Source organism: Ixodes scapularis, unplaced genomic scaffold, assembly GCF_016920785.2.
Source record: "Ixodes scapularis isolate PalLabHiFi unplaced genomic scaffold, ASM1692078v2 PGA_scaffold2__306_contigs__length_199485367, whole genome shotgun sequence".
Lineage (NCBI taxonomy): Eukaryota > Metazoa > Arthropoda > Arachnida > Ixodida > Ixodidae > Ixodes > Ixodes scapularis.
The window spans coordinates 6,170,707-6,188,460 of record NW_024609857.1 but is presented as its reverse complement, the minus strand read 5'-3'; positions in this window follow the sequence as shown (position 1 = coordinate 6,188,460).

Here is a 17,754-nt window from a genome sequence, read left to right as displayed (position 1 = left end):
AGCCGGGGTCACACTGTTTATACATCATTTAAAAGACAGCCTGCAAACACGAGTCGCAGCAATATCCTTGGTTCGAATGCCGCATGCCAAGTTTTCTCCTTGAACTCATTGCCATGCGGCATTCGAAGCATAAATCTCGCGGTGACTCGCATTCGAATCCCAATGCAGACTGTCTCTTGTATAAAATATAAGCAGTGTGACCCCGGCTTTACACATCAGCCACCACCGCTTCAGCCACGGACGTTAAGTGACCTTGATTACGTGACCTTGAACGTGGCTGGGCCTATAAGGCTACCACTTTAAAAAACGCTGTGGAGTTAGTGCAGGTAATAAGCCTTAGTAATATTTTGTTCGCTGAGAGAAATTGAAAGACAGACATGCATATCTAATGTGTTGCGTGACCCTCCCAGCAGGTGAACTCCCACATTTCGGCTATTTCGTGTACCCTGCAATACACAAAAATGCAAAAAAAAAAGCTTTTTTTTTTTTTTTTAGCGTTACAGGAGGAACGTTTAATAGCTTTACTTATCATCCGCGTTTTAGTTACCACACCTGATCATCGGTAGACAGCTCCAAGCAAGCTAGTAGCGGTAATAGCGTGCCTAAATTTCTTAAACGTTCCGGCGCAGAGCGGAGTTTTCATGCAACCGTAGCGGGTCACACAAAAGACGAGCTTTTTTAAGAGGTAAACAGATAGAAAAAGAGAGAGAGGCGATGAGAGAGCGCGGGGAGGCAAGATGGCCGAACTCTAACGGGGATAATTAGTGGGTAGACGCAAAGCTATGCGGAGAGCAAGACTTCTGCTTCTTGCGCAGGGGTTCCGGTGACGTCAGAATGACGCCGAGCTCTGATTGGCTTTGATTGGAAGGACAGCGGAATAGACCTCAAGACATCTACGTAGATAAGTAGAAATTTGGGCTAGTTGGTTCATAATCAGTAAATACAGCGCCAAAAAACTACAGGACAAAGACGAGAGTAAACAGGACGAGGCGCACTCGCAACTAAAGTTTATTTAGGAAAAAACGCATAATATATGGGCCATTAAAAATGCCTATTCATGCCATCAATCCAGAAGACCTCTTGATAAAATCAAACTCTTTCCCTGAGAGGGCAAGGGAAGGCTCGCTAACGCATTCATCTCCCTTTGCTCTAATCTCAAACGCCTCGTGCACTTCTCGGCATATTTTATCTTTGTATTTCGCCAGAACCTTCACATTATGCAGAACTGGTGAGCACGGGCAGCGAATACAGTGAACAGCTAGATTACCAGACGGGCTTGCTCTCATAGCTGACGCATGTTCCCTATGAGAGCAAGCCCGTCTGGTAATCTAGCTGTTCATTGTAGTCGCTGCCCGTGCTCACCAGTTCTGCATGATGTGAAGGTTCTGGCGAAATACAAAGATAAAATATGCCGAGAAGTGCACGAGGCGTTTGAGATTAGAGCAAAGGGAGATGAATGCGTTAGCGAGCCTTCCCTTGCCCTCTCAGGGAAAGAGTTTGATTTTATCAAGAGGTCTTCTGGATTGATGGCATGAATAGGCATTTTTAATGGCCCATATATTATGTGTTTTTTTCTAAATAAACTTTAGTTGCGAGTGCGCCTCGTCCTGTTTACTCTCGTCTTTGTCCTGTCGTTTTTTGGCGCTGTAAATACTGATCTACGTAGGTGTCTCGAGGTCTGCCCACTATTCTTTTTTTTTCTTTTTCAATCAGCCAATAAGAGTTTGGCGTTCTGACATCATCGCAACCCCTGTGCAACAAGCAGACGAACTTGCGCTCCTCCTAGTTTCTTTTGTCTCCATTAAGCCTTAACTGTTCGAACACGATCGAAGAGTGAGTAGAGAGAAAGGGCCTTGCTTCTACCCATTCATCATTCCAACCAGAGGTCAGTGTTATCCCCACGTACTCTCTCTCGTCTTCTCTCTCTCAGTTTCGAATTCCGGGCTGAACTTGGATTAACATTTTTAACCCGATTAATCACCATCCTTTTATCGATTATTTGGTATTGTTTAGTTTCTAAATTATATATATATATATATATATATACATATATAGATATAGATATGATAAATGGCGCAATATAGAAATTAGATTGTGAATCAACCTCAATGTGTAGTTGAGAACAGCTCCAAGACACCCCCACTCACCGATTATTACTTCAGCTGCATGAGGCAAAGAGGGTCGTTGACATTCTCCGGCAAGAACAACGTCCTTTCATTGTTCCCAATAGTATCTGCTGAACTAAATAGGTGCACTCGCACGGTATTGAAGTGGCCGGGGCACTTGTAACCCTCTGCACCCTTGTCTGGAGTTACAAATCACGCCCCTAAAGTTTACTTTAGGTGAATATTTTACCTAAAGTTTGCCCTTCATACAGCTGTACTCGTTCACGTCTGCGTGGTGAAAGCGGTCAAGTTTTTGCTGTCTTTTGGTTTGTCGAGATTTTACCGATTAGCCGGTTAAAAACGTTAATCGCGATTAAAGCATTAATCGATTAATCGGTAGGTTAATCGATCGATTGCCCAGCCCTACCCGTTTAAAAGTTCGTAATAAAAAGTTTGTTTGTTTGAAAATGCCTTTAATAATAATGAGATGAAAGAAACACCAGGGCCAGGTCAGCTGGGCTTAAGCCGTCGGTGTATTATAAATACAGTTGCATTAAGTCCAATGTATTTAGAATTACTTCCATGTGCTTACAACATATATATATATATATATATATATATATATATATATATATATATATATATATGGATTAAGTTCCAATTCTAAATATGCTATCGTCAGAGCAGGCACGTGGCCAGAATTTTGATTCGGGGGGGGGGAGGGGGGGGGGGGCCTTGACAAAATGCTGTATGAGGGGAAGGGAGAGAGGAGGCTCCAGTAAAATGGAAGGTTTCGGGGGGAGGGGGGGGTGTCGGACTCCATGTCCCCCCCCCCCCCCCCCCCCGCACCCACCCTGAATGAATGGTGCCCGTCTCGACCCATTCCCAATTCAACCTTCCCGTTTGTACCTTCCCCTTTCGACCCGGCTCAAAACGACCTTTTCGTTTCATCCTTTCCCATTTCGCCCTATCCCGAAACAACTTTTCCGCTTCAGCCATCGTTTGTCATCAGTTAGGTCGGTTCGTTTGTATTGTTCGTTAACAGTTGATTAGGTTCAAGTGTCCAATGTATGTTCTCCCCGCTGACCTCACTTCTCCCTCTCCCGAACCAACCTTGGAGACATGGCACCATAAGATAAACACGGTGTCAGGGAAAGCTCACCAGAACATTTACAGCTTCATCGATTTGATCAAACGGATGAGGCTTTGGTAAGGGTATCTTTGCAGCAGCTTCCAAAAAGTGGTGCCGTGCGGGCCAGGGGGCTCAAGTGTCAGCAAGGACCGCAAATAATCAGAACTAAAGCACCGCCTTTCTGATATCACCATTTCCCTGTTCGACTTTCTCAACAAGGCGAAGGCATTTTCCGGGCTATGATGTCTTCCTGTGTGCGCGAGTGCTCAGTGTTTGAAATTGTAAAAGAAAATAACGTCGCAATCATGTCTGTCACCCTATCTGATTTATCGCTCTCCCAAATATCAAAATCCCTAAAATGAGATTTTAGAATTACGTACACAAGCACTTTGGGTACCCTAAAAATAGCGTCGCGATGGAGACGCTATGTTTAGCTTACCCACTGTGCATACGCAAGACTTCATTATTGTACGCAGCGCGAACAGTACCCTAAGCCCTAAAACTTGGTGCCTGCTAATGCCATTTCAAACTAAAATTTAAAAAAAAAAAAAAAAACGTCAAGGTCGTCTTTGCAGTAATGGTATCGCAGAGTGTACAAAGAGATTTAAAAGGTTAAAAAGCGCAACACAACAAGGACAATGAAGACACGAAGACGACAGGACGGGCGCTATACTCACAACTGATTTTATTAGAAACAACACTGTCACTTTTATACACAAGATCGTATGCCAAACCCACACTGCAACCAATCACCGCTCTCACAAGCAACTATCTAGAAACATTACTTCTTTCTGAAGCAAAAAGAGAGAGGGCGCGCTAACGCATTTGTCATCTTTCTTTTTGATATAAAACGCCTCTATAATCTCTCTCTCGGTCTTATCTTTTGATTTCTTTAAAAATTTTGTTTCAGCCAAAAGAGGCTTACAGTCAGCACATCGCCTGCAGTGGTCTGCCAGGTGTCCCCCCGCGTTGTTCTGCACAGAAAGATTATGCTCGCGTGCCCTATCGTTAAAACAGCGCCCGGTTTGTCCAATATAAACTTTTCCACATCTTAATGGAATCTCATAGACAACATTGGTCACACATTCAGTGTACTGTACAGCGTGCTTTTTTGAACAAAGTGCTTTTTTCTGCCGTGTAAGCATCGGACAGATTTTTGAGAGCTTGCAAGGGGCTGAAAAAACAACATTTACATCGTATCTACTAGCTATCTTTTTAATGTTGTGAGACACTTTATGCCAATAAGGAATCACATGTACACGTCTTTTAACTTTATTTGTCTGGCCGCCCCCTTGTAAGTTAGTTCTTTTTATTTTTTGAAGTAGGCTCTCACAGCAGCTCGAAATTAGGTTAGGTGGGTACCCTACGTTTTTTAGCCTTTTTACTTGCTGAGCAAAACTGATGTCCATCTGATGTTTGCAACTTTTTGCAAAGAGCGTTTCGCGGTTGTACAAAGAGCGTTTCGCGGTTGCGCGTTATGGGGATCATCTTAAAATAAATAAATAAAAAGAAGTGATTGAAGTAAGAATAATATATTACTTCAAAATTTACTTGAAAGAGGTGCATATTTTTAGAATACATTGGCATGCAATAATATTTCAGAACATATATTCTTGAGCAGAAATGGTGCGCAGACCAGGGTTAGAACGATTAAACTTTTCGCGAAAAGGTTGCGATGCGCAGGATCTTATACAAATGGCTGAAAATGGACGGGTTCAAACGCAAAGGGTCTTTCGAGTATCGGTTGAAACGGGACGGGTTCAAATGAGAAGGACATTTCGGGAATGAGACGACACGGAACGGGCTCAAACGGGAAGGTCGTTTTGAAAATGGGTCGAAACCGGACGGGTTCAAACGGGAAGGTCGATTCGGGAATGGGTCGAAATGGGACGGGTTCAAACGGGAAAAGGTTCTTTCGGGCTACACCTCCCTGGATACGTGCCTGCGTCACAGTATGCCGCGACGCTACAATTAAGTTGCTTCAAATATGCAACTGTCACATACCTACCTTGAAGTTTCATCACGGACTAGTCAGTGTGACAATTTCAGTAATACGCATTCTAAGCAATAGCTCTTGGAACTAAGAGGATGCTTACATGCTGAAATTGAAACTAATCGCAGTGGGCTAAATACTTTAAAAACGTTATTACAGAGGCACTTTTGAAAAAAAAAAATCTGCAACAGTGGCTCGAATTTTTAACATATTACTCATATACACGACTAACTGAGGCTCCGGACGTTTCATTCGCATGTTGAAGAAGAGGATACGCAGCGAACGGAGGACTGGAAAAGAAACCGAGGAGCGAGATAGGCAGGCGGCTCCTTGAAAGCTGAGCAACAAGATAGCCGTGTGTCTCGTGAGGTGCAAGAGGCGCGAGGTTTCCGTTGCCGCAGACGAGACTACATAAGAAATGAGACACCGACGTAAACGGCGGGCGAAGTGTGCCATGGAGGCACGCAGTCCGCAGAGATGGAATGATGCAGCTGACGAAGAACACGTTTCTTCAAGGGGCAGTGGACCGAAGGGTAGGGAAGCAAACCTATACGAACTACACTCGGTGCCCTAAAAAGCGGCCAGGCTCTTTAAATTGACCGCAAAATTCGGTTTCTTAAGCTATCGCGCTACGATTTTGTACAGCGTTGGCCACAGGCGGTGCATTTTTTCTATAAAATTTGCAAAGAGCGAGCTTACCTGAGAAAAAAGTAAACAAAAGAAAAAGGCTTAACTCCTATGGGAACGCAGCGAAGCCACCGGCTTCAAACCATATGGCGCCCTATATATATGGTTTGAAAACCGGGGGCTTTGCTGCGCCCATGAAACGGCAAAACACCAAGTGACGCAATATGGCAAAAGAGTTTCCAGTCTTGGTAGCAATGCATACATAACAAAAGGCTCATGGAAAGTATTCCATACAAAATCAGTCGCGTATTTTTGAGGAATTTTGTCCTATTTCCCAGCGAAAATACACATAAAGATTTTTTTTTATTTGAGATCACAAAAACCGACGGCGGATAAATGCAGGAAAATATTTTATTTGAAAGAGTTGATATCTTTCTTCGTCTTCCCCGTTTATTCTCTCCAGTTAAAATCAGTCACAGCGCTCTTTTACTAATCAGACACGTATTAACGCTTATAATAGTTTTGTCGTTTATATTTCACCCAATATATTTTTTTTTTTAGCTAAATGGTTATTTTTTACTGCCAGAGAATTACATCAACAGGAGAACGGCAAACCCTTCATAAGCCAGTGAACTGGTTCATAGAAGGTTTCTTCCTCCGCCGAAAGACAGAGCATTTCATAAAGACGGATATGTGGACTCAGCAATGATTCTACCGCAAAACCTATGCCTTTAATTGCACCATTCTCCTCATATATCGTCCTATACGACAAACAATTAGGTACAAAAAGGGTTTGAAACTAAAGCAAGTTTGCAAGCGAGTTGGTTCAATACTCACGTGGTAACCCAGGAGCGAGGGGGGGGGGGGGGGGGGGGGAGGGGAGAAAAAATGAAAGACCTTTACAATCCCCCTGAATTAGAGCGCAACTCTTGAGGAGGAGGAGGTGAAGGTACGGAGATTAGGGTATGCCCCTCCTCATCCGTACCCTCCTTTCCTCCTCTCCTGCTCGCCTCCCATTTAGGGGAAAATTTCCCTCTAAATTTAGCTGGGAATTTTTTCCGCTAAATTTAGCGAGTTAAATTTACACATAATGCAACGCGCGGGGACGCGTCGCAAGTGACGTCACCGGTGACCCTCGTGACGTCATATGTGACATCACGTGTGTCGTCATCATGGGAAACGTCCCATAATGCACCGCGCGGTTACGCCGACGGCGACACCGCTCAAGCCGGGAACGGGCGCCTAAGAGCTGCGCTCTAAAACAGGACGGACAACACAAATCTCCAAACACAGCTGAATCTTTATTACGCCCCATCGTCCTTAAATAATCGCACGACCAAAGAGAAATACGGACACACACATAAAGTGAGGTAAAGATGTATTTATTTATTTATTTTATTTCAGTGCCCTCAAGGCCGAGGGCATTACACAGGGGAGGGGCAAGTAACAAAACATAATACAAAACAATGAGAATAAATACAAAAATTTATACAAGAGAAAAAGCAGTCAGGGTGCTTGCTGACAGAAATGGCTGGTTAATGCACTTCTAAAACAATTAAATGATGATATAGATACTAAAGATGCGGGAAGGTGGTTCCACTCCGATGACGACCTGTGGATAAAAGAGTCGAAGGTGCAACACTGGGGAATTCCACTGATGATCGAGGCGAAAGGAGATGTGCGAGGGAGGGAGAATAAGTTTTTCTTCTAGAGTAGAGATAGAGTAGTAAATTTTATAAAAAAAAGCGATAGACGACATACTTTACGGCGCACAGAAAGAAGGGGCAAAGATAAGTTAGATTTCATGGATGACACACTGGTTGAACGACGATAATTACAAAAGATAAACCGCGCACCGCGGTTCTGAATGGCTTCAATTGAGAGTTTTAGCTTACCGCGTACCGGGCGACCGCCGGGGTTACCGCGACCGCGACCATCGAGCCGGTACCGGACCGACAGCGTAGCGGGTAAAGAACGTTTTAGCATACCGTAACCGCGCCTGACCGCGCCTATGGAAGTTTCTTCTTTCTCCAACGGCTGGAAAAAGTCATGATGATGATAGTGAATACCGGCGTGGTTCGTTTTTAAAGCGGTACATTTATTTGGACAAATGCCGCATAAAAAGCCACTTTTAAAAAATATTTTCCTCATTACGAGTAGTTATAGTGGTACTTCCTTGGTATACGACCAAGTAACTTAATTTGTCAGCTAAGCTGTTGGATACTGCATTGACGGCCTCTTGCAAAAGACATATATCATCGGACGCGCTGAAACGCATTCTCAAAACAGGCGCAGGGCCACATACTACCTTCTCACTACGCGCCATTGCCATGATCGCTAAGACGCTGCAGTCTAGCCTTGGCTAGCTTGCTAAGAAATTGCAATGTAATGTTGGATCCTCTACTTTTCTTTCATATATTTGTTTGTTCCCTGTGATAAAAAAACAAAACAAAAAACATGCGGTTACTTGAAGAGATTTGTGGCAACTGGTAATTTATTGGAGCGCGCAAATGAATAGAAAGCTTATTGGAACGAATGCAAGCCAAAAGAAAAAGTGAAATTGGTCGTTGTGTGAATATTTACACAGCGCGAGGTTAGTCTGCCTGAATTTGGCGATACTGTTTCTTCGCTGTAGATGGGCAGTGTGGCCAGTGCGGTACGACCGAAAACCTGGAGTCTTTAACGTGCACCACCAGTCATGGTTATACGAACGCAGCCGGTACGATGCTCGTCCAGATCGAACCGGGCAGGGACGGGGATTTGAACCCAGTGCTCTGAGTTCTGCAGCGCGAGCTTTCGCTACACGTGCTCCGAGCTGTGGTGCGTTAGCCCACTCGGCCACCGTTCTTTTTTTTTTTTTTCTTTATTGACACTCGGCCACCGTTCTCCCACGAATGCAAGGAAACAGCATCATCCTGTACGCTGCTTGTTTGCATTCGCAGCTCCATTGCCATCAGCACCAGTCTCTCGGCTAGGTGGCTCAGGTTGCCGCCCGAAACAAGGGGCATAGCAGTTACCATCCATCTATTCAACCGGCCTGTCCGGCGGCCATGGAAGCCCGGATTTTTGCTATGGACCTCGGGTAGGCGAAAGCCTTTATAGGCCAACCAGAGCCGCTTCACTTGCCCTTTCCCATGTTATGTGGTGCGACGATTGTTTCTAGACGCCTCCCCCGCCATTCCAAAACAGTAAGTGATTAGTCTACGCCGGCCGTCGGAGCCGATGCCCGGCAGTCGCCATTGACGGTAAACGCGGTAAACCGAGTAGCGTGGCATAATTGGCGCATGCGCAGTTCTGCAGTGACGGTCGCGGTAACCCCCCGGTCGCCCGGTAGGCGGTAAGCTAATACTCTCTAATGTTAGATACGCGCGTGGTGTGACCGGACCGGGATCCCAGATTGCTGCAGCGTACTCCAATTTAGAGCGTACCAGGGTTTCGAATAAAAGTAATTTCAGTGACACTTGTGCTAAAGTAAACTTCCTTGCTTGGAGTTAGCGTTAGCAGTGATATGATCGATGTGAACGTTCCGTGACATGTTATCTGTAATAGGAACTCCAAGATATTTGTAGGAAGTTGCGATTTCCAAGGGGGAGGTACCAAGGGTGTATGAAAGTGGTGATAAGTTACCTACGTCGAGATACACGCATCGCTTTGCATTTGTTTATGTTAAGAGACATACACCATGCGTTGCACCAGTCCAAAACAGTGTCTAAGTCAGTCTGAAGAAGTTGAACATCCGAGTTATTGATTTCGCGATAGATGACACAGTCGTCCGCAAACAGACTAACAAAGGAAGGCAGATTCTGAGGTAAGTCATTTATGTAGATTAGAAATAATAGAGGACCTAAGACAGACCCCTGTGGGACGCCTGAGGTGACGGAACTAGGGTGAGAATTAGCTTGGTTAGTGAAGACAATTTGAGATCGATTTGTTAGAAAGTCTCTAATTCAGGATAGAACGGTATGGTCAATGTTAAGTTTACCAAGTTTGAGGAGTAGAAGCGTGTGGGAAACTTTGTCAAATGCTTCGCTAAAATCAAGAAAAACGCAGTCAATCTGGGATCCACGATCTAGAATAGAAAGTAGGTCGTTAGTAAAAGACAGCAGTTGAGTTTCGCACGAAAGAAGTATACGAAAGCCGCGCTGAGAAGGAATGAAAAAAGAATTATAATCTAGAAAGTTAACAAGGTACGAGTAAATGGCATGCTCCATAATTTTGCAGGGTGTACAAGTGAGCGAGATAGGCCGGTAGTTATGAGGACTATGTTTGTCACCTTATTTGTGAAGTGGAACCACCTATTCTATTTTCCAGTCATCGGGTAGCGTAGAGAAGTAGAGCGATTATTCAAATATTTTGCACAGAAAAATAGAGCTATATACTTTAGTTTTTTGCAGAAACCTAACTACCACACTAACGAACAAAGGCACCCAAGGACACCAGCACCAACAAAGGTTCTTACCTGCTACAGGTATTCATGCGATCGAGACACCGCCATAAATTTAAATCTGAGTATTACCACCGCAGACGACGGTCGATTGATGCCTATGCAGAGAGCGAGTCGTCTGCTTCTTTCGCAGGAGTTACGGTGACGTCAGAACGACGCCGATCTCTTATTGGCTGATTGAAAAAAAAAAATAGTGGGTAGACCTCAATGCTAGATGTCTTGAGGTCTACCCAGCTAATAAGAGTGCGGCGTTGTGACATCATCGAAAAATCGACGCAAGGAGTAGACGACTTGCTCTTTGCATTGAAGTAAGACGTCACCGGGGCGCTCACGCGCTTACCGTGCACGACACGGCGTGCGAGGTCAGACGTGCGCTTGGTGCCTTCGAACTTTGTGCTCTCGGGTCTTCAACCGAGCGGATGAGATCCTATAAGAAACGCTGGAATCTTATAGCGGCAACAGAATCTACCATTCACGCAATCCAGTCTCCACGTCTGACCTGTACACTGTTTCTCCACACGAAAGCATCACGTTCTGTGTTACCACCTATTAGAGGAATGGTAAACCAAAACTTGAATTTAAAAGAAAAAAAATGCAGGAGATGTAGGCGGGACGCTATAATCCCTGCAACACTACTCGTAAGCGGATATTTCGAATGGACGGCCGCATTTTTGGAAAAAGAGGTCGAGATTGAACGAGGTCGACGAGCTAGGCGCGTGACGTCAAGATACTCGTATCTTGTTTCCTCCTCGCTTTGCTTCACCCCCTCAAGGCGGCGTGGCGGAGAACACGCCCAGGCCGTTCCCTCCCCTTCTCTTAGAAAGAAGACGTAAACATATTTGTCAAACGCGTTTCCTTTTCTTCGAAAAATACGGTCATCCGTTCGAGATATCGCTGTATGAGTGATGCTTTGGTGTTTGTAGCACCCCGTTGCACGCTTTTGCCACCGTGTTTTTCGGAATCCAGATTTCGGTTCAGCATCCCTTTAGCGCTTCACTGCTCAGAGCGCGTCGAGCGAAAGCTCGTCCTGCAGAAAGCATGGGTCCTGGGTTCGATCCCCTCCCCTGCACGTTTCGATCTGGATGAATGTCGTACCAATGTGCGGTCGTGTTTCACTAATGCGTGATGCACGTTAAAGACCCCAGGCCAGCAGTGGTACTGCACTCCAGACGCCCATTGAGGATAACTAAATTCCGGCTGTCTAAACATACGCACAACACAATTATTATTTTAATAAAGCAAAGAGGCCACCTTTTTTTTTAGATATGTGCTTTATTTTTGATTTACATGGCCCGATTTCCAACAAATACTTAACAAAACAAATTTACGCTTTGATTTATGTTCGTTTTAACCAAAATCAACACATCTATATTCTGCATTTGCACTCGGGAATCATGGATATCGGAAGACTGAATTAATTCAGTAGTTCCTAAAACCGATTTTCTAGATTTGCTAAGTTCAGGTTGCCGGGTCCTAACACGACAATCCCGGCCTGACCCGATTCCGACGGAGCTCGAAATAAATTGGCCCAAACCGGACCCGAGCCCGCACAGATTTATAACTCAGAGAAATGCAGTGGCTTAACCCCTTGCCTACTAGTAACGAGCGTCACTCGTCCCACCCTTTGCTCCATTGACACATTTTATTTTCTGCCAAGACGCGTAAGGCAGGTGTTCCCTTTAGGGCGATTCTAAAGGAGAGGAGATCTTGGCAGTTCCACATGTTCGACTTTTTTCCCAAACATCTCTATACCTTGGAATTGCATAACCCTTTCCTAGTTAGAAACTCGGAAAAGAGTATTGAATATTTGAAGGGAGGCGCTCGTGGGAAGCCTTGATCTTTAGACGTGGAAGATCTTTTTTTAACTCTACCCCACACGAACATCTTTTTTCGGCGGTTAGAAAACGCGTAGAGCAAAACGGCGAAGTGTTCGTTCGTGAACTCCATTTGGATCAGTGCGGAGGGTTTTCTGGAGCTTTTATCTTTTTATTTATCGCATACGTATATTTCCTTTCAAGGGGACATGTACGCCCAAAAGAAAGGCATTTGCATTGGGTCTTGTGTCGCGCCTGTGCTACGCGATATTTTTTTAAGCAAATGTGACAGCGCCATTGCTGAGAGGTGGGAGGTCAAGCAGCAAGGATGAAGATTTCGAGGTACGTCGACGACTACCTTGTGTTTGGCGATAAGGCAGAGCGATCGTTGGGCGACGTTGTACCCGAGATGCTGGATGTGTTTTGCTCATGCCTTGAAGATTCGAGGTTCACTCACGAGAAGCCTGTGAAGGGGCACTGCAGTTCCTAGACATAAAACTACGCTTCCTGGAGGGCCATATATGTTGGGCGTACGAGCCAAGATCAAAGAAAGGCATCATGCCGTTCGAGTCTGCTCACTCAAAAATAGTCAAAAGGGCCATTGCTAACACGCGTCTGGAGGCGTCCTTAAAAATATCTTGCTAACATTCTGTGTGCAAGACAGTTTTAATGTTCAGGTTTAATCTCTAAGAAAGGCACGTTTCCCACAGAGCTGCCTGGCTGAGGTTGCCGAATAATTGTTAAAGAAATTCAAAGGGGTCAACCAACCGGCAAAAGAAAAGCCTAAAATGAGACCGGGCACTTATTCCTTTTACTGCAAACCCTGTCCCATAATTAAAAAAAAAAAAAAAGTTGCACAGCATTTTAAAGTTTCTGTTGTATTCTCAGCCCCAATAAAATGGTACGCCTGTGCCGCGGAATCAATAGTCCCCAGTCAAGTAAAGTGCAGTGGAACATAAAACACCGGACCAAACACGCTGAGTGCGCCATAGAAATGTGTCAATGACCGTCCACGCAGACATGCGGCAATCATGAAATCAAGCCCTTCTGGCAGGGGCGTAGCCATGTTTGTGTGTGTGGGGGGGAAAGGGGGGGGGGGGGGTTCAGTCCCCCCCCCCCCCCCCGAAATCGAGCCGACCCTGCAACATACAAATGCATTTTGACCCCCTCCCCCTCCTCAGGCCCCCCCCCCCCAACCTTTCCCGAAAAATTTCCTGGTACGCCACTGCCTTCTGGTAATCTCGCCATCCATTGTAGTCGTTGCCCATGCTCACCAGTTATGCATGATGTTAAGATTCTAGCGAAATATAAAGAAAACGTGTTTCGGAGAAGTTCACGAGGCGTTTGAGATTAGGACAAAAGGGAATGAATCCGTCAGCGAACCCTCCCTTTCCCTCTCAGGGAAAGAGTTTGATTTTATCAACGAGTTTCATCGATCGTTGTGACAAATAAGCGTTCTACAAACGCTTAGGTATATATTATGTGTTTTTCGGAAATGAACTTCAGTTGCGAGTGCGCCTTGTGTTGTATCCGCTCTTCTTTGTCCCTGTCGTTTTTGACGCTTTTATATATTTTAAGCAGTTGCGGCCATGCAAAGTGTGCACAGTTAACAAGAAACAGCATGGCAATATGAGCAGTGGTTCTCCATCTCCCTGAATGCTTTCAAGAATACTGAGAGGACCAGAAGTCCTGATTTAGAGCAAGACACAACATGTGAAAGTCATGGAAATGTTTTTGTCTTATTTTGACGCATATTTCCTGTTGAAAAAAATCCACGGGGTCTCTTATGTTATCCCCAAGACGACTTGAAGGCGAAAGTCCAAGCGCCGATGCATTAAAGACAGACACGTGATTTACTTCCCTTTGACTCTTCTTAATTCGCTTTATAGTCCTTCTTAATTTCATTGCCTCTAATTCGCCTGAGTGGTCACGTAAACGTGATAGCCAACTACAGGTTTTACTTGAGCTAGTTGGTACATACTTGAACCACCGAAGGCAGCACTCTCTCTAACGACGCACTTTTGGCGCCGTTTCATTGGCTCACTCGGATCGTGGCGTCGGCTGTGGTCCAGTTTAGAGCACTATATAGCTCCTTCGGAGCAGAGTAGCGTAGAGTAACTGTATAGGCTCTGCTTGCAGAGCCAGAGTATCGCGTTCCTTTTCCTTTCGCCGCCATCTCCGTATTGGCGGAGGAGTGGGCACGTGGGCAGAACTGGATCCGACTTTGGTGCGGGAAAGCGGCCTTCCAGAGCGCCGAGTTTCGGGGGAACATATTTTCCGCTTTGAGTTCGCAAGATATAGATCCTAGACTAAAATCGAACGAACCGAAAGCTTAATAAGTCATTGAACATTATGTGCGTCAACTGGGTACAATACAATCATGTTTTTTTTTATAACGCGAGCGATGTTTTAGGACATCCGTTTCCAAGGTATGGGAAGCAGACGACACGGCCGACGATCGCGTAGCTCGCGACTGCGGCTCTCGCGGAGTGATACGCGATGCGCGACCGGCACATCCGGCCATCTCGGCGAGTCGGCGAGCTCTCGTCCGAAAGCGAGGGGACGGCGTTCTCGTCAGCCGCACTATTTTCCTTACGCAGCGCGCCGCAGCACGCCACAGCACGCCGCCTCGCGTCTGCGCCTTCGTGTCCCCTGCAAAAACCGACCTTGGCTTCCCGCAGTGCTTGGCTCCAGAATGGCACCATTGCGGTACTCTGCTCCGCAAGCGGAGCATATACAGGCTATGTTCCAGATCTTACCCGAGTAACCTGCCTCCTACGTCAGCGGGTAATACCACGTGACATCGCGAGTAAACGATCCGCGACTCGATTTTGGAACGGCCAGGATAATCACCTGGATACTACGCGGATTGGCTTCGTCTTGGGCGACGGCAAAAAGAAAACACAGCGGCGATGGCCGAAAATAGCAGACGGTCCTTTTGATCATGGAGAAAGCACCCGAAGAACGGTAATGTTAATGACGACGCGGTGTATTTTGAGGTGGATCCACCAGCTCCTTTACTCACCTTCGTTTTGAGCTGTGTATTGAGATCAAAATGACTTACTCCTTACAGCTAGACAAAAAGATGTGTTTTTATTAATCAGCGCGATCGCTGCAATTCTAGTCACGGTGCCCTAAACGCATATATTCCACGCATTGTAATTTGCACCAATTATGTTTTGCAGAAATATATTCCACACGGTGTAGCGGTACAGCGCGAGGGTGCTTTCTCCAGAATGATATGAAACTCACGTTCGCTTTGACGCGAATGTGATTACAGTGAAATTTTCGAAGTCTTCACTGCTTTACAAACGTTATCCTCTCATTACACACACTCTGGAGGAAACAAAAATATTACATTATCATATGCCGAGTTCAAACATTTTCGGCCTTGAACGTGAGATTACGGCATTCCCCCAACGCCGAGGACGAGGATGCGGAGAAGCTCCTGTTTACGCTCGCACTCAGAAAATAACAAGTACACGTTCCCGGGGAAGGTGGGCGGTCTGGATGTAATGCAGTCAATTCCTGCGTTGACAACAGCAAATCGCAATAAACACACATGCTGCACCTAATTCTTTGTCATTTCGAACGTCCGCCACCAAAACCAACGGAGCAAGCGAGCTTTGACGGCTGTCGGCGCAGAAAGCAGACGACGAACAGATCACGTGACGTACTTACTCGATTTGATCCGACTTTACCCCCCGATTGAGGAGGGTAGCGCGAGTAATTACTCCGGAGTAAACAACCCGCTTCTGGAACGCGAGTTCTGACGTCATCGAGTAAGCTCGAGTAAGTTTTGGAACGCCACGGTACGAAACTTTTACTCCGGAGTCGGATCGAGTAAATTTTGGAACACAGCCTGTTACTCTAGAGTAGCGCAATCTAGAACGCCGCCTCTCGGCGACTAGCGGCGAACGCCCGGAGGTTCCAACTGCGGTCAGAAATGCATGGAGAACGTGAGAAAATCGTTGTTTCTCCAGTATTGTGGGAATGTACGGAATCGCAATCATTTTTGACATAATAATGGAACACTTTAGAATAATTTGCGCAAAGTTTTGTGCCCCGCAAGGACTTGACTTTTTTTTAAAAATTGCCTGACAGGCATCATGCAGCAGACGACACGGCGACGTCACACCATTCAAGTGACCCGCTCCGGCCAACCCGAAAAGCCCATCTCCGCTGCGAGCAAAAATCGTCTGCTTCAAACGCCATTGCCTTGGAAATTGCCTTCTCAAAATTTGCACACGCATCCGATATTGTTAAAACTTTGATAAAGTGTTTAGTGCTTTACTAACTTCACGACAGACTAGTTTTGAAAAGTGTGAACTCGCCGTTCATTTTATAATCAGCCGTGTTATGTCGATCTCCATGTATTCTCCCATAGGGCGGGCCGCCTCCTGGAACCCTGAGTACCACGTGACTCGCGCCGAGCCGCTCTGTCGGCCATGTTGTCGGCAAAACACAGAGTTCAAAGGATTGCGCTACTCAGAGGGCAGATTCACGAAGAGCTTCTTAGTTTACGACAACTTAGCTAAGAAGTTCGTAAGTTACGAACATCGTAAGAAGAGGAGAAATCGGTATTCACGAACGCGTTCTTAAGTGAAAGGAGGAAAGCGACGTTGTCTACGGAAAAACTAAAACTTACCGGTGCTGTTGCTATGGCGACGGCGTCTTCGGCAGCACGAACAACCAATCGGAGAGCTCGGCATTTGTTCGGAGCCGTTCGGAGCCGTTCGGAGCACGTGGATTTTTCATAACAAACACAGGCGGCCTTTCTGCCACCGCTGTCTGGGGTTCGTATCCATGCAGTGATATGTCGACGCTAACACGATTTAAACTCGCCCGAATGCCGAGGCCGGGGTGCGTAACCACCCCCATTGACTGCTACGAACTCGATCGCTACCAAGTCAACACAACTGTCATCGTTGGTAAAAGACGGCCCGCAGTCGTTTGCAAAGCGACGTAGATGGGAACAAATCGCCGCGGCGTTTTTTGCGGCCTCGGAGATGCAGGAGCGAGCTGACGTTAAAAAAAGATACGTTTGAACTACGACAGTGTAAGCAAGAGCCACGCAAATGCCTGTTCACACTACGGAGCGGACGCGCGTGTTTGATCGAAGTGCTGGATTTGCGCTGTTGGACCGCGAATTGATAAGCGCTTCGGGACCGATGCTGACGTGACACCCGGCGAAGAAAGGTTCGACCGGCATTGCGACCCACGAACTGTTACAGCGATCGACAGTGAGGTGCAGTCGTGTCAGAATAAAATGGAATTCTAATAACAAAGTGTACATACCATGTTGCGAAGGTAATCCATACGGCGTTTATTTGAGCTTAATATCACACAAAACAGAGATAGAATCGATGAGAGCCCCTTTTCGACGACAGCGTTCGTTACCGTTGCCTCGGAAAACAAGGAGATGACAAGAGGAAGAGATTGACCTCTTAATCTAGAATTGAGGTCAGCGATCAAACTATAATACGGGAAGGGTTCACAAGGGTCGCGCGGGCATATTCCACTCAGCACGCCAGCCGGTCGTGGGTAGACGGTCTTCGCCAAGGACCGTCAGATCATGGCTGCGACAAGTCGGAGTGCCTGCTAGGCCTATCTGCCGATCGGTCGGAGTCCGTACTCGT